Source organism: Columba livia, chromosome 2, assembly GCF_036013475.1.
Source record: "Columba livia isolate bColLiv1 breed racing homer chromosome 2, bColLiv1.pat.W.v2, whole genome shotgun sequence".
NCBI classification, from domain to species: Eukaryota; Metazoa; Chordata; class Aves; order Columbiformes; family Columbidae; genus Columba; species Columba livia.
This window is the reverse complement of record NC_088603.1, coordinates 46,568,656-46,587,155: the sequence shown is the minus strand read 5'-3', so window position 1 is coordinate 46,587,155 and position 18,500 is coordinate 46,568,656. Positions and strand designations below refer to the sequence as shown.

Genomic DNA, 18,500 nt, shown 5'->3' with positions numbered 1-18,500 from the left:
CAAGCAACCCATTAATTAGCAGCTTAATTGATAATTATAGTGTGGGTTTAGTTTTACAAAGTGGGGGTTTATAGGTTTGATTTGCAACATGTTGGGCTTTCTGAGAAACTCGGGAAAGTGCTGCAGGAAGTACAGGTAAGCCAGCCAATGTATCTTGGATATCTGTAGTACAATCCAGACTGTTCTACCTGTGTTGCTGACTTGGTCTTCAATAGAGGCTACATGCATGAGCACAAAAGGGATAACCAAGATTAATGCTTCATGTAATGGAGAAAAATGCTACTCAAAGGAATCATGAGTTTAATACATACATGCTGAGGTTCATGTTCTGATTGACATCAGTAGATGCAAAGCAGTAGCCCACTATAAATAAGCTTTCTTTTGATTTACATTTCGCCAGATTTTGTCAACTTTCATCATGTGATTCTTCACGTTTTCCACACACACTGAAGAGTGAATAATTGATAATGTACTTTCAGTTAAACTGTGAATCTCTTCTGTTTGGTCAGCTCTAGATGAGAGTATTGTCTAAACTTAATTTAAATTAGTAGGAAGAAAGGAACGTTTATTTTAGTGCAAACCAAATAAAAACTGTATGTCTAAAGCCTACACAAGAACTAAGAAATAGTATAATGGTTGGAAAAATATTTTCCTCTATCTACAGGCACCTCAGACAAATATTTTGCAAAGGCATACTGCCATCTAGTGTTAAACCCTCTTCTGTTCATTGCACTTTGGGTTAGTGTGGTTGCAATAAATTGCAGACAGACATTTCTGTGAGAATCACTGGAAATCTGGAAATATATTGGGAAATGCAGAACAGCATCACTGCAAACAGCCATCAAGAACACACGACCACATTTCCAAGTTTAATTAAAGATTAAGTTCAATGATTTTCACTTTTATATTCAGGGTTCCTGGCAAAATACATTTATTCACCAGAAGGAGTTTGTTGAAGTCTGTCTCCAGTTCTTTCACCACTGTGAGAAGTGGTGAAAAAATAATGCAGTGGTTTGTTTTATACTTGTAGTATTAACTCTAAAATATTTTTCTCTTTGTATGTTGTCTTTTGTCATAGGAACTCAGCACCATTTGCAAGAAGTCTGAATCTTTGTAGAGAGAGAGGCATATGCATTAAGTTTACAAAATGAGAGAATTTGAATGACCACAAAGATCAAGCTGGAGTAATGTAGCTTCTTCTCTTCCTCTGTTCAGATAGTTTGGGGTTTTTTCCTTCTTTTCTATGAGTTTTACTTAATGTGAAACAGAGAAATTCTATATAGTTTATTGTTTATGGTATTCAAGGATGACATAACTTTCACATCTATCTTTCATGTTTTCTCTTAACATTGGGCTCACCTGATTCATAGCAATGACTTTCCGATAGTGAACTGGAGATTAGAATTTTATCAGTTGGCTTGCAACACTTCATCTTAGAAAGGACTTTTGCCTCTATGACATCCCACTTTATAGTTGTATAAAACTTTGATGTATTTTAGTGATTGAAGCTGTAACATCCTATCTGTATGACTTAGGGTTTGGTTTGTTTTTTTAAAGTGGTTTTGCCTAAAATATTGTATCAAAGCTCCAGTACATCCAGCAATGGTATCTTCTCTGTTAAAACATATTTTTTAAACGACAAAAGGCAAGAGTTTTCAAACATTCACACCAACGTATTTACAATGAATGTTGAAAGCTGTTGGATGTGGGGAGGAAAAGGGAGAAGTTTATTGTGTATTTTGTCATCTGTTAACCTTGGAAAGGTAAAAGTAAAAGCACAGTTTTATCTGTTTCCTATGTAGGTGTAATCTAACTATTAGACTGCTTATGCAACTTGTTTCTTTTCATCCTGAGGATGAGCAATTGAAGAAACATAGGAAGATTTCTTAACTCTATGAATGTGTTTAAGAAAAGCAAGTATAGCTTCTAGACTTGCACTCAGACAGAATTGTCCGAGTCAAGTTAGCAACCTGTCTTGTGCTTGCTATCTGTTACTAAACCAGTTTAAGGAGCTGGCTTGGTTTCAGATAAAACTTTGCTGTTGGAAAATCCTTGCTGCAATGATTTTTTTTTTCCTCATACCTGCCATATTCTATTTGCTTCCCTTTGTCTTTTGATACATAGCTCTGTTCCTTCCTTACTTTTTTCCAAACAACTAACATTTGTTGATTCATAGGTTAGTAATTTCTGACAGATTTCATAGCACTTTCTTCACCTCTTGTAAATAATGGTCTAACATAATTACTTTGAAGACATTTTTTCTTTTCATTATCACCTTGTGAAGCAAAGAGCATCTAAATCTACACCCCGCTGTTTAAATTTTAGTTGCCTGGACACAACATTTTGTGATATATTGGAAGGCTTAGTATAGTTTGATCTGTCTCTAAACTGTAAATAATATTCTATTTGAAATCTATATGTTACTGAAGCCACTGTGTTATAGACACCAAGTTTTGATAATGACATAGACAGTCTTCAATATTTTGGGAAACTTGCAAGTAAATGCAGCTTGGGGAATTATATTAATTATTTCCCTTTAAGAAAAAAAGGAAAGGGAGAGATCCTATTGAAAGGTATTGTTAAGCATTTCTAACTGAGTTACCATCCATCTCCAAAACCTTGAGACAGGTGCAATGATCTGGGACTGACCTTACTGTGTAAGGATGATACAAATATTGTGATATATTATCAATGCATTTTGGCTTGGCTGTTTTGTCCATTGGATAACTGAATTTCCCTTCCCTTTGCTTTGAATTGTTGGCAGATATTATTACTTCTCCCTAAAGAGACATAATTTCTGGTTCCACAGTTCCTGAAAATATTTTTTGTTGTTGTTATTTCTTTGTTTTCTCCTGTCTAGTCTGTTGGCTATAGGCCAATCTTTCTAGTGAACAGAAAGCTCTGAATTGAGGCACATGGATGCTGGAGGGTTGTGTTACTGTGAGGTGTTACACACAGAATAGTTAGGGAGCACAATATTCTCTTGGAATAGTCAATCAAACTTCTCCCTGGGATGACTTGAAAAGAAACTAAAATCTCAGCCCATCCATGTTATGTACATTTCCACACAGCGTATGTTCTCTGATATCAGCTGATCTCCTGAAGACATACAATAGACGGAACAGTGTGTCACTTATTTCATGGTGTTACCCTGTCATGATTTAGCCCCAGCAGGCAACTACGCACCACACAGCCACTGACTCATTCCCCTCCAGTGGGATGGGGAAGAATCAGGAGAGTAAGAGTAAGAAAACTCATGAGTTGAGACAAAGGCAGTTTAATAGGTAAAGCAAAAGCCATGCACACAAGAAAAGCAAAACGGGGGATTAATTCACCACTTCCCATGTGCAGGCAGGTGTTCAGCCATCTCCGGGATAGCTGGGCTCCATCACACATAACCGTTACTTGGGAAGACAAACACCATCACTCTAAACATCCTTCCCTTCTTTCTTGTTCCCCCCAAATAAATAGTGAGCATGATGTCATATGATGTGGAATATTCCTTTGGTCATTTGGGGTCAGCTACCCTAGCCCTCCCAACTCTTTATGCACCCCCGGCCTACTCCCTGATGGGGAGGTGTGAGAAACAGAAAAGGCCTTGAGTCTGTGTGAGCACTGCTCAGGAATAACTAAAACATCTCTGTGTTATCAACACTGTTTCCAGCACAAGTGTATCACTAAGTGTATCACTATGAATGCGTATTTTGCCCCTGGTAAATTATATAACAGAACACAGAAGCAAAAGAAATGAAGAAATTACACAATGTATCAGGCGCTGCTTACAAACATTGAAATCTCTTATCTTTGGATATGAAACCTCTCTGAATAAGCAAATAAAAAAGCATATTTCTGGTACAAAATATCCTGGTGCTTCTGCCTGTTCATAAGGCTTTGTAATTCCTAACCAGTCAGCAATAATGAGACTCAAACATTGTGTCTTGATGTACAAAAGAGTGTGGGAGAACTGTGGCTTCCCATGGCTCTGGTCAGAACAAGAACATTTTGTTGAATTTGTACTCCTTGAAACAAAAAGACTGTACAAGGGAAATCTCTTGGAGGAATGTAAAGTCTGATTTGCAGCTCTGACTAGGCAAGAGTTTATTTTACTGTTACCAACTTCCTCTCAAAAAATCAAGGGCAGCATTATAAACTCTTCATGGAAATTTATTTTCCACCTCTGTTTTTCAAGGAAGAGGAATCCTCTTCACAATATCCTATTGTATTGCATAATTTTTTAAAAAAGTTAAAAACTGAATTTAATTCTATGTATAAGATAGAGCAAAAAGGTCTTTCTAACTGTTTCAAAGCTCCTGAAATGTGAGAGTTCATTTTCATTGCCATTTAAGGGCCAAAAGATGTGAGGCTGTTTAGACTAAAGAAGAGATCACAATAGTCTTCATATATTTAAAGGCTGCTGCTTAGAGGAAAGTAAAAATTGTCCCCATGCTGGGCAAGAAAAGAGACATAGTCTGGAATTGCAGAGGGGCAGACTGAGCTTAGATTTTAGCACAAACTAAAATTAAGGAGATTGAAGCATTGCCTATGGAGGCTGTGAAATTTCGATCACTGAAGGTGTTTAAAAGTGAGTTACATGAGTCTCCATTACAGGAATAAAGTTACATACCTGCTGTGTGGAATTTGGAATAGACTAGATGACCTCTTGGTGTCCCTTTTGCTCCCATTTTTTACCAGATTTATGATTTTACAACACGAATGTCTTGGGATGTACTATCTATTAATTCGTTTGAGACACCGGATATTCTTTTGGGACTGAAAATTCTACCGATCAAAAAACCCTTAATATTGGGTCTGGAGAGCAGAAAATAGTTATATCCTTCTGTCCTTAGAGACAACTTTAAAGCACCATCTCCTGGGTGCTTTTAATTTCTATGAATTGCACAGTAATGAATTTTAATTAATGAAGTTTAGTTTAAAAAACTGAGTTCATTTTCACCTTTTTGATATTTGCCTCAATTCAGCCATAGTAATGCTGAATGAGTGAAGCTAATAAGTTGGCTGAAGGCAGTGAGAACAATTTCAAAGTATCAAGCCCAGTTACTACCCCCTCCCCTTGATGCTCACAGATAAGAGATTACATTCCCTACCAACATGTTTCTTGAATTTATTAAAGAAGCATATGTTTCCACATAAATTAACTTTGTCCTCAAACCCGTTGTTGATTCCCCTTATTGGAATTTTGACAAACACTCCAAATCCTTTCCAGAACCAAGGCTTCTGCAGTCAAGGTGTGAAAGATGGCAGCATGACAGGAAAACATTGATATAGTTGAAGATCAGCTGTCACATGGAACCGATTGGCATTAACTCCCCACTATGCACAAAGGCATGACTATCTCTGGTCCCTACTAGCAGCTGATTTTGGTACTGTCAGGCTTGTAGGACAACAGATACTTAGCCTCCTCAGTCAGAAAACCGCAGAAGATGGAATGAAGTGTCTGTGGAGTGATCTGTAGTATTCTGGAGAAATTATTTTTGTGGGTGAAGTCCTGAACTGAGTTCCGTGTAAGACCTGGCTTCCGTGTAAGACCACGCTTGATTTCCTGTATGACTTCCCACAGGAACTTCAGGGTATATCTAAAAATTGCAATGCAATGCAGAGACAGTGAATTAGCACTGATCTGGCTATCCCATATACCAGAACCAGTACAGCTATAAGACCATTGCACTGTTTTAAACCATCCCCAGCAGTGTCAATTGTAGCACGCTGTGATTGCAGAGCCTGCTCTGGTAACACACAGCTTTGTATAGCTGCCCAGGAAGCTGAAGGAATGAGCTGGACTGGGGTTCTGTGATACTGTGACTGAAATCACTCCAGGACTCGTCCTTCCTGGCTTGTTACTGCTAGAGGTTCAGCATGGCCGTGCCTTTTCCTCTCTGTGAAGCTCTGGTATTACTGGTAAGGTAATTCATTTAGTAGAAGAGCAGTAGGAAACATGCTTACTCCATTTTCTGGTTCTTATTCCTGATCATTATTCCTTGCATTTTAATGCAATATTAAACTTTCCTGTAAATAACACCGTTTTTTTTAAAAAAAGTTCAAAATGGAGACTTTTCTGAATAGGATTTCTATAGTACTGTTCAGGAAGCATTCTCTCCTTTAGATGTCTGGAGCATAAGTTGATCAGGAGTTCAGACCATAAAGAAATGTGTCTCTATGTTATACTATTGCATGATTAGAGGCTCTTAAATTTTATATCAACTTTTCTTTTTTTTCTTTCATTTTAGGCCATTTTGGTTTTCGTGGCTGACTACTACCAAGCAATGTTGAATTTTAAGTTGTCTGATGGTGCTCTTCACTACCAAGATCTTCCTACTGGGAGAATGGTTTCTGTTTCTGCTCATGTGAGTAACATTTGTATTAGCACTACATGTAAGATAGCACTGTTGCAACAGCCATTGAACTGATTTGAATTAAACATCGTATATCAAGTACCTATGATACTTATTCAGCAAATTACAACTTGAGTTAGTATAAAAATCTTAAGCATAAAAACAACCTTATTAAGAAAGGTAGGGTGCTGTAACCCTACCCTACCCTAAAACCGCATAAAAACAAACAAAAAACAAACAGAAACCCCAAACCAACCAACCAACCAACCAAAAAACCACCAAAGAAACCCCACCAAAAAACAAACAAAGAAACCCACCCCAAACCAAACCAACCAACCAAACAAAACAAAACCAAAACAAACAAAAAAAACCCACACCGCAAAACAAGCCTCATCTCAATAAATGCTGACCTAACTTTCTTCCCAGTTCAGGAGTTACGTGTGAATCCACAGATGTGTGGACACATGGTCCTGTAAATGTTCTTTGTCTCTACTCTCTTTATGTGTAAACGTTTCTCCACTTCCCCTAGTGACACATATTAAAAGGACAGACGCTGGTGTGTATGCAGTTGAGTTCATATCTGTGATGCCTTACACACAGATAATCAAAATCTGCCACCTATACATCCTTATCCTTGCCTTCTCAGAAAAGGGGAAAAGCCTTTGGGTTTCAAGTACATGTTCAGGCTGAGAAGCAGTTCAACCTTTGGCTTCTTTCCAATAGTACTGTCTGGAAAGCAACACTTGGAGGCTTGTGTTCCCTAAGAGTGGAGATGGCCAAACTTTCAGGTCCTATGAGCCACAGACTGAGATATTCCTGTGGCAAAGAGCTGCAAGATGCATATCTCAGAGACTTGAGCGCTCTGGGAGTGTTGCAGAGGGAAGGGATGATAGCTCTTCACTTGGGATCACACACTTCGCTGTGGGAAGAAGTAGACAGAACGTGCAGCTGAAAGTCTTGCTTTCTTAGTGCTCTTTGTGCTAGGAGCTCATGCTGGTTTGTTACTTCACATAGGGATTTGGATAAACTTTCGCCTTTTGTGTTCATTGCCGCTGATTAAAGGATGAAGTTTTGGCCTGGAACCCTTTTTTTTGGCTGAAAACATATCGATTCCTGAAAAGAAGTAGGAAATCCTCTGATCCCAAGGACTGAAAAAAATTTCCTTCATGTGAACACAGTCCTGCTGCATGAAGAAATGTCTGTCACATCAACAGTGTGAAAATACCTTGGAAACTGTGACATATCCAACTGTGAAGCTGTGGGGGAAACTGTATCATCTCCTCCTCAAGGGAGAAAGGCAGTTAGAGAAATGGCTATTATAACAGCCAAGGATTTTAGCAAGGAAAAGCTCCTTTCAAACACTTGGACTTCATAACACCCTGGCCAGATGAATGGCTGAGAGTGCATATTGGATGGACTGGCTCAATAACATGGAAAACATAACAGCTGTTTAACAAATACTGGGTTCCCATAACTCCCTTTTCATTGGAAGAATTCCAATTAAATGGTAAAAAATCAGAGTTCTTGAAGTATGGATATCTATGAACTGTTCATTTATGTGTGCAGACAGCTATAAAGTAGGGTTGGAGGTCCAAACTGAGCGTGTGTCGCGGTTGAGATGGACAAACGACATAGACCAAGTTCTTCCAGGATGAAAGTAGTAGATGCCATTTATTGCCACAAGTGCATTTTTATCCAGTTTTACCAATTCATGTGTCTCTTCACTACTGGTTACAAGTTACAGCAGTAACATCTCATTGGCTATTTTTGCTATCATCGATGTTACTCTTTTACTCCCTTCTCTCTCACGGGTACATCCTTAACATGTCCGGATACTCCTTTACTCCCATTTTTCTCATGGGTAGGCCTTAATATCTTCAAGGCTAATTTCTGTTCCCATGCCCTCTGTCAGGGAATCCAAGGACTCACCTTAGTCCCACAAGCATGTGAGATTTTTATGCTATAAAATTGCTGCATAGAGGTAGTTTGTGCAGTGCTTGAGATGTTCCCCTTTATATTAGTCAAGAAATCATGAACAAAAGCTAAAAGAGATTAATAAATCAACTGTTCCTTCTTCCAGTTTATCTGAACTCTGCTAGTAATTTTTTTTCTAATTTTAATGGTATGTTAGATGCCTCTGGCAAAACTAGTCTGGCAGTGTTCTCTGCTTACATCTGGTAGTAATGGTGTTTCTTTTCTGAGGCATATCGGTACTGTTTTTGGCTGGTATGTTGACCAAGACAGCAATCTTGCTTAGAAAAACTGAGGATGTCTTTTGGAAAACTAATACAAGATGGAATGGAGGAAGAAAAATATTTGCTGTAGGCAAACAGTGTATTTGTTGTACCATGCCCCTGTTTTAGTGTTTATTTCTAATCACATCTATGACTCAGTTGTAATGTCTATATACACATGCTTGTGCATGCCCACACACACGTGCATTCAAACTACTGGTCTCCAGAAGTCCTGGTGACCTGACTTACAAGAAATTATAAATTGTTTTGCTGTGATGCAAAGAAACATCTGATGCTTGTTTCAGACTCTAACATCTCTGATCTGTAAAACGTGTTTCTTTCCACTGGGTTTGTCACTGAGGGAACACTGGACTGCCTTTAGTGTTCTTTTGCTGGGAAAACAGAGCCAGCTCAGATCTGTGTTGTTCTTGAACTCCAGCAACAGTGAGGAATATCAAACATGCATCTTCTCTCTTTCAGATGGTTACCTTGTGCAATGCAAAAATTAATATTCACCTCGTCTCTTTTGTAAGAATCACAAGTTAATTAGCCAATGCATAATTCAGTGAGTTAATTTTCAAGTTCTGAAAAACATGCATTTTCTGCTGTAATGCCTCAGAGGTACATTTAGGCCTAGAATATCTTTGCTAGGCACATACAAATATGAAAGTAGGAGTATTTCCCCCACTAAAGAGCAAGCAAAAGCAACCTGTTAATGAAAAGATGTAGTCTGGTTCCTCTGGCTTTACCTTTTCAGTCTTCTATGCTCTACAGCATTCACCTACATGTAGCTGTCATGTCTTTGCAGTATTAGAAGAACATTATTGTACAGTCGACAAACTGTTCATGTTTTTAGAATTATTTCTCAGGGTGAACATTTAAATGGGAAGAAAAGCAAGCAAGCATAGATTTTTTGTCAGTGTTTCACTAGTATGAAATATTCTGTACTAGATTATAAAAGATTACATAGGAACCTCAGTGATTTAAGTAATTTGGCTAAATTATATAGTGTACTAATATTTGATCCAAACAGTCTTCCTCTTTACATACTTTTTAAAGAAGCATACATTGAAGTTTCAGTTTAGCCCATAATTTGTGCTGTGTATAAATTACAAGGGTTACCCTAAGAGGTATTCTTCTTTAGAGCTTGTCAGTGTAAAAAAGGAGTATGTCTAGCTTAAACTTGAAAAGGACTGCAGAAGTTCATACTTGCAGTATTATACATAACAGTGATAATTTGGTTGAATAGTTTAACTCTTACATGGAGCTTCAGCATAACAGTTGTGTTAGAGTGAAGGAAAAGGAAATGGCTGGTATGAAACAAATAATGAGGGAGGAGACAGTGAAGAAACATGTTTTCTAGTAGCTAGTGCAGTGTTTGGATGGAAGACGATTATTAGGATGACATACGTTATTCTTCTGCTTCGTGCCGGATTGAAAAGTTCATGTGTCAATATTTCTTAAACAGCTTTATGTTGGTCCTATAATTGAACAAGTGTTTCTTCACTAACTTATTTCTTTTCTTCTCAAGGATACTGTCCTTTCTGAACATGACAGAATATCTGTGACAGGTCCTAGCACCAAAAAAAATTTCTGTTGTAGGCTATTCTGCAATCGGAGCAGCCTTCTACATGGCCAGCTACTCAACTTCTCTCCTTTTCACAAAAACAAACAAACCAAACCAAATCAAACACAAACAAACAAAGAAAAAACAAACCAAACCAAGCAACCAAGAGTGAGAAGGAACAAATATGTCTGAAGTGCTGCTCCTTTCTGAAGTTCTTACAACTGAAACCTTTGTGATTCTACTGATTATGTGACCTCTTTTCCCCGTGTCGAATGGGGCCCATCCAACAATCTGATCTTGTTCATAGTAGCTCTGTAGTAATTTCCAGCTTCTTGTAGCCTATTTTGTGTTAGTACAACACACATCTCAGAGCACCAGCTCAACCTATGATCACTTTTCAGGCAAGATCTATGTTCTGTCAAAAAGAAAGGTGCAGCTTCCAGAAGGTAAACAAAACAACATCAATGGTTGTCTGCTAGACACTTATATGAGCCTTTTAGCCACACCAAGACCTATGCACTTCTCACATCAGCTCTGATTTGTGAATTGAAGTAATAAACCTGTGTTTGTGTAACTAAACTAACACACCAATAAGTAAAGCATCCAAACTATTGTTCCTTGAACCATCCCTCTTTCGAAACCCTCTTAATACAAAGTGACCCACCTCCACAGCTATTGTGTTGCTCACTTTCCATTACACATTCTGAAAGATGTATCTGCCTGTACAGTAACTGTACAAGCCAGTGTAACCTGAGGAGAATGTGAAGGTCAGAAGGTTACTTTAGTACAGTTCAATGGCATTGCCTGGCCAGTCTCTGATTTTCTGGTGGAAAAAAAATAAAGTTAAAATCACGTCCTATCTTCTTCCAACCTCCTCCTCTTGGCATGCTCTATGTTTTGCAATCTACTGCAATGGCATTTCTTGTTCTTGCTTTCAGTTTCACAACTGATAGACTCAACTGGCCAGGTTTTCACATGAGATGAAGCTGATCAATTTTCAACCACTGCACTGCACCACAATAGACATTGTGCCTTCATTCTTTCTTAGCCTTGGAATATAAACTCTCAGATCATGTCATCTGTGTGGATATATCTGGTTAGCAGTATTGGTTGATAACTTGAGGGCAGTGAGAATGGATGCATAGTATTTTGGTGTTTTCAAGCAATGTTTGAGGAGAACTCAGAGAAACCTGAGGGAGTTTTTTGTCAGTTTTCAAGCAGGGACAGAATTGCTCAGGAAAACGCAGCCAAAATAATGATGGATCCTGGTTTTTTTTTGAAGGTCTCAGCAAGAGGTACAAAATGAAATTATCCAGATAAACAGTGAAGTGCAACAGCCAGAAAAGGTAGGCCTCCATCACAGACCACAGTATTTTTTTTTTAAATTTAGCAGGACTGACAACACTTTTGGCCAAAGTGTCAAAAAGAAAAAAAAATATGCAGTAAATGAGATGAGATGGCATGGATTTGTCTGCTACAAGCTCACGATTCTTGCCCTTAACTAATATCTTTGTGTCCAGAAAAGATAGTGCAACACTTCCTGTCTCATTTTTGACTGCCATTTGGAAATATCTCTGCTTCACTGAGCTGTATTATCTGTATTCATCATTGTTTCAAAGTATTTTTTCTCTTTGTTTATTGATCCTATTAGCATATTTTTACAGCTGAAAACCATCAAACAATTACTGTGTGGAGTTCAGGGTATGATTACTACGCTTCAGAAACAGTCTCCTTACTGAATTGTAATACGCTATTTGTCCTTGGTTTTGATGCATTAGCCAACTGGTAATTTGGCAGTTCCTGTGTTGCATTTCTAATTGGATGTCAGTGTAATGGACACGTAGCTGGTTTATATGGCCACTGATATGATTTTCAAGTTTTCCAACAGCTGCTGACTCAAGCTTTCTCTCTTGAGAGGGGAAAGAATTAATCCAAGTTGTGAGTAAATACAATTTTCATTAAACACATAACAGATTGGTCCTACCCCTCATACACCTGTTAACAGAAACCTGGGAAGGGCTGTAATTGCAGTATTTCTGTAACATTCCCATATGAGATTTTGAAATGGCTTTTAACTGGTAATCACACGAGGATTGTCACGTTCCCATCACACATGCACCAGTTTCAGTTTACTTACATGAAAATCAAGACTAGAAGAGGTGACTTGTTCATGGATTCCCAGGAGATGAATGAAAAAGGTTGGATTTCAAAGCCAGATGTGTTGGTTCTCAGTCCTCTCCAGTTGCAAAACCTGTTGTATAAAAGCTGGTCTACTTTTTCTAATACTTTTTTGCCTTTTAAAGCTACCCATACTTTCACTTGGTGGGAATATGACTTCTGTTCAGTCCTTTGATGACTGATCCTGCACCAAACAAAGGCCAAAAAGTTTAACAATATTTTGATATCGAGTTACGTTTACTGGTTAGCAGCTACAGTACAATACTCTGAGTGGGTTACTCATGGCTACCTCATACCCATCCTATGCTTTTTAGATTGGTTACATTGACTGTTACACGAGATCATTAGCGTAGTTTCCACCAAATAAACACTGTTACAATGTTGGTTTCATCCCACTGAGCAGTTCGTCTGAAATTGCTAGAACCTACTGCTAAATTAGTAAAGTGAAGACTGAGGCAGGAATTCATATTCATTTGTTACAAATCTGTACCAATGCAGAATAACAGCCTGGAGCTGGTCTTGCCTTGCTTTCTGGTACCTATTTACAGTTTTAATTATCCTTTGGCAGAACAAGGTGACCTACTGTCAATAAATATTCTATGGGGAAAGTCTGAAAAACTGTTTTTATATCTCATGTTGCCTACTTTGCATGTAAGTTTTAACAAACATTTCTTATTCATAATTGGATAAATAATGAGCTATCTAGTTTGTATTAAGTTTTCTGAACCTCTCATTTACATTTATCTCAAAATTACATCTTAACAGAAATGGATCACGGTCATGCCTGGCTTAGGTGAACAAATACGTCTGTCATCATAACCACAATTCATTCTTTTACCTCATGGAGAACAGTTCCAAATTTAATGAGACCCTCAGAGGTCTGATTTTCACCACTCTGTCTTACGAAAAACTCTGATCTGACCAACAGTTGTTTAAAAAGCAGCAGAGGATGTTTCTGTTTCATCTGGTCTTGTGGGGTTTCTGTTTGCTGTTCTGTCTTTTACAGATGTATCTCCACATTGCTCAAGGCATAGCTCCTGTTCTCATATGGTTCAAGTACACCTCGGCTGACTGTCTGCGCACAGTGGTATTTCTACCACACAGAAGATCCACTAATTGTGCTTTTGCAGAAGTTGTATGTGGAGCTGCCCTCGCGTCGTCTCACTTTTTTTCAAAGAATTTATACTTTTCAGCTCTATATGAAGTGTATTTCCTATTTGCCTTTTAAAACTATTCCTTCTTCTACATCCCGTCTTTCATTCATTTGTTTTATTATGTTCTGTTCAGTAGGAGATATTTAATAAATATTACAGTGAGTGAAGTACAGCTGGATTAATATCTAGTAGGGATATGTGTTGTTGTGAAAGGATATGTGTCAAAAATTGTGAAGCAAATTCCACAACCAGATTAATGAAAGTATTTTCAAGACTAGTAACAAGCTTTGGTGGTCTAGTCTTGAGTCATCACTACACAACTGTACAACATGTCATTTGCTGTTATAATTGCTTTTTGCCTTATTGCAATGAGTTTCCTGTTGGAAGGGATGACATTATGGAAGTAATTATTACTGTTTGTGGATGAATTATGGAGTAGAAAATCAAGGTATAATGAAAAAATGGACATGGAGAAAGACCAGGATTATGTAAGAAAGACAGACACTTAGGAGAGACAATGACAAAAGTATTAATGGTAGTAGGAGTTTGTTTCTTTCTACTGAGCACAGAAAACCTGTGGAAAACACTGTTCCCAAAAAGTATCACCAAAAAAACCCAAAACAAAACCAAACCAGGATTAATATTGATTATTGGAAATTCCTTATTTACATGAAATAGAATAAAATCATTTCTACATGAAAACTCTTAAGTATTGGTTACAACCTCAATGAAAAGAAATACGAAGAAGTTTCAACAGTAGCCAGCCTGTTTCCAAATTATCCTTCTTTTCTTTCATATTTTCCCCAAAGGACCTACTTCTCATCAAGGTTTCTTAACTAGACAGACAGCTAGGTTCTCTGTGTGGTAGTTTTGGAATAACTGATCCTATATCTCGTCCAGTTTACTCTTCACCAGAAATGTCAGTGCCAATATGTGTTTGTGTCTCCATATTGTAGCATTCTACTAGTATGAGTTTAAGAAAAATGACCATTTTTTCAGCAGCTTTATTTTGGTTGTTTGAAAGATTTTTTTTTTCTTTTCACACTTACAAATTTTGTTACGTGCACTGAAATACAGTTATTAACATCAAGACCTGTAGAGGCCATTGACTGCCTAGGTTCAATAACATCCATCAGTAGCGAACCTGCACTCGTAATTTTCACTAGAAATGAAAAATGCCTGACTGGGTAGGAAAAGGGAGAAGAAGATTAGTAGCATTAATGACTGAGAATTTATTAGGGATTTATGGATGACGTTTATGCTCTCCTAATTAAGTAAGAGTTTTTCTTGCTCTATCAGGACTCATTCAGAAATACACTGTTTTACCACACTGAATCATCCTGAGACATACAAACCAGGAAAGTGGATCATCTTGATGCTGAGAAGGCCTGTTTCACATGGCTGTGGTATCCCAACTGGCAATGCTCACAGAAGATAAAGTGGTGCTTGGTTTTTTTTTTACCATAAATTAAATCTTCCTCTTTTTATATAGATGTGTGGTTTGTTCCATCATCTGCTGTGCATACGTCTAAGGATATGCTTCTCACAGCTTGTATTATAAAATATTCTATTATCAGCAAGGTTTGAAATGCTTTACTTAACTTCTGCCACCAAGAAGAATTCCTTCTTGTCCTCTCCTGCTTGACTGCTGAGGCAAGAGCTTTCCAGGCAGTAGAAACCAAAAAATGTTGTGTAGGATTCTGAACTGAGAAATTTGAAATTCATTTGCTTAAAGTCTGCTGAATCCAAGATACCCTGACAAAACACTGCAGTATCACTCAAGCAACATTTTTTAAAAGTGAAATTCTATTTTGATTACACAAGTCACACTAATAACAACAACTACAGCCAACTAGTTCTATTGTGGAGAGGGCTGCCAGTAGCAAATGATGAGGTCCCAATACCTCTGACAGTACTAAGTGTGGTAGAGTGAGGAGAAAGATGAGGAGGCATGGCGTCACCAGTCCTGCTTTTTTTTTTTTTCCCTAGGATCATAGGATCATTTTGATTGGAAGAGACCCTCAGGATCATTGAATCCAGCCATAATATAACTCTAGCACTAAACCATGTTCCTAAGAACCTCGTCTAAACACCTCCAGGGATGGTGACTCCGCCACTTCCCTGGGCAGCCTGTTCCAATGGCTGACAAAGAACTGGAATGCAACATATATTTCCAGTAGTTGATCTATGTTTTCCCATACAGCTTTCCATACAGTTAATTTCTGGTTGAATTCTAGCATCCTCTGTGATCCCAGAGTCTCTGTACTTAGGATGCACATGTACAATTTCACAACAATTTTTATGCCAACATCTGGCCAGATGATTTCAGTGAAGAAACATGTGTTTTTACTGTGTCTGAATTTGGCTCATAACACATTACGGTCATGTCCCTTAAACTGGCTGGTGGAAGATTCCATTTTTTTGTTCTCCTTTGCCGCTGTTCTACTTTCTGACATTAAATTGCTCAGGCAAGATGTTTCATTTGAATATCTATGGTATAAATTACCAGTGTTGCTCTTCCCTAGCATTTGCTTGACAAATTAATTACCAATACAGTTTTGTGCAGCCTGTGCATTTGCAAGGCTGTGTAAGGTGACAGCTGAGGGTTCAGTTTGTGTAAATTAATTATAGGTGCAATTGATCTTATGTGAAAGTGGCTGCGGCACATATAAGATTAAGAGCCATTGTGTTAGGCTGTCACTATGAAACACCTGCTCTTTGTATTTCTGATTCAGTCAGTGTAATGAGCAGGATTGTATCTAATAAGAGAGTGCGGTATCTTACTCTGGGAAACAAGAGAGCGAGAGAAGGTGGGTAATGTGGGAAGAGACTGTACCTGATGTGCCTCCATTACCTGCTGCAGATATACAGAGAGGGTTATGACACAGATTTATTCCCAAAGGGTGTTGAGTTAAATCGTGTTCTGGAGATGTTAGGACTGGCTACCTCAGCTGCTGTGGGGGATGGCAAGTCTACACAGACTTAGGCTAATTTTCCTCTTGCAGGTGACATGCACCAGTTGGTGGTACCCATGAAGTCTACTTAGCTCTCCTGATGTACCTGCCAAGTAGCAAGGGAGCTTTTGGGCAGTGAAAATCAGCAAGGACAGGACATGGTGTAGCTCAACATAGGCGTCAGTTCAGAGAGACATATACTTGGCAACATTCGTGATCCTCAAAATGTCCAGATACTTCATTACTTTGCTGAATTAGGGCTGTCATTTGTCTACTTGTTTCTCAGAAAAAAAGTTTGGAAATTGTTACATATATCTATTGTTTCCTGTTCTGTTTTTTAACTTGAGATGGGGGAAAAGTTTTCAAGAATGCTTTTTTTTTTTTTTTTTCCTCTGCAGGTTTCGTCATCTCCTGCTTATTTCTCAACTGAAAGAATAATCTATGAAATCAGTTGTTTGCTGCAGGAATGATTATGCACCTTGGGATGGTTATGATTTCAGGTAAGGAATAAATGAAGGGATCAGACACTTCTAGAAGAATAAGTAGCTTGTAAAATTTCAGGTGTCCTTGGCAAAAATACATATATAGTGCCTTAAAAAAAATTCTGAGTGTAACAGTGCCTTCTGAGCATTACCTGGGGCAGAATTACAAATACAGACATCAAAATTTCAGCATACATAAGCTTTCATGGTGAGACCTGAAATGCTGAACGCTGCTGAGGCAAAGTGCCAGTGGCATGCTGTGGGGGTGATGCTTTATGGAAAAGTTTGAAAATTCTCTAGACTGGATGCAATTTCTAGCTACATCAGCATAAATTGGAGTAAATTTCCTGAAGACAGTGGCAAAGGTGGCTCATTGGTGGTGAGCTGTGAAGTGAGCAGCTCACCTTTCATGTATAGATGCACAGTTTTTCTTACCCTTTCTCCTTGGCCCAAGGAGATTCTTTTCTCACTTCAGGCATTTTTCTTCTCTCTAAATCTTCCTTATGGATTCCCTATTCTGGTCAAATAAACATGACCCCAATTTGACAAGGCTGAAAGTGTTTCTAGATCTGCAATGGGGGCTCATGTTGGTGAAGCTGCAGAAAATTGCCAGGACAGGACGTAACCTCTAGAGGTTTCTAGTCCACCCCCTGCTCAAAACAAATCCAATCTCACAACCTCTTTGTGCCTCTGTTGCAGTGTTTAACCACCAGTAAAGAATTTTTCTAATGGAAGTTTCCTAAGTTCCAGCTTGTGGTTACTGCCTTTCCTCCACCCGCTGTGTAACTGAAGGGTCTGACCACCTTCCTACAACTTCCCTTCAGACAGTTGTAGACAGCAATAAGATCTCCCCGAGCCTTCTCTTCTTAAGACTGGACAAATCAGTCTCCTATTGTATGTCAGCTGTCCATCTTACCTACCCTAGTCCTGCCCAGGACTCCTCACTGTTACAACTAAGTGATGCTAAAAATGCTGTGTGAAGTCTAGCAATCTTTGTTTCAAGGAGTGAGCCTAAAGGTGAGAAACTTCATACTGTGTTAAAAATCTCTGCTGGCTATTGTATTAGAATCCTGTCTTCTTGAAGTAAACAGAAGTTTTCCATTGACTTGAGACTATTTCTGTTCAATGCTAGAGAAAGCAGCTAGGAACTTGCTGCTGAATTTGATGGGTGTAGGATTAAACATTCATACTGAAGGAATCTGATCTGAATGTGCCTGTTTCAGAGATTTCTGAAGAGCTACTGAAGGGCGGCTGGAACTGCTATGGGGCTGGACAGAGAGCTGGGTAACATTTAGCACAACAAATGAAGTCACAATGGAAATGGAAAAAATAATAATAATAAAAAAAAACGTGGAAAAAAGCACTAATTCTCAGAAATTGACCACAAAACTGAAGAAGAATCATGGAATGATTCCAGGTACCTCAGACATACGTGAGCAACACATTTTGCCCAGCCTTCCTGCTAGAGCTTTTTCATTTAATGTGTCCTTCATACCAGTGCTTTAGAATTGATTTGTATTCCACAGGGTCAAACATCAACATTTCAAATTCAGAAACAACAATTGAACTCAGAAACACTTT

At 38.3% G+C, this 18,500-nt stretch overlaps 1 long non-coding RNA gene across 1 annotated transcript in view; it reads left to right on the top strand.

The window, feature by feature from the left end:
- The window catches only part of LOC110360940 (uncharacterized), a 31,853-nt gene that overhangs the window by 5,857 nt on the left and 7,496 nt on the right, over positions 1–18,500 (top strand). The window contains exons 4-7 of the long non-coding RNA XR_010470155.1: positions 6,246–6,362; positions 11,434–11,497; positions 16,836–16,937; positions 18,143–18,336. This is a non-coding gene — a long non-coding RNA (uncharacterized LOC110360940). The remainder of the gene's footprint in view (positions 1–6,245; positions 6,363–11,433; positions 11,498–16,835; positions 16,938–18,142; positions 18,337–18,500) is intronic.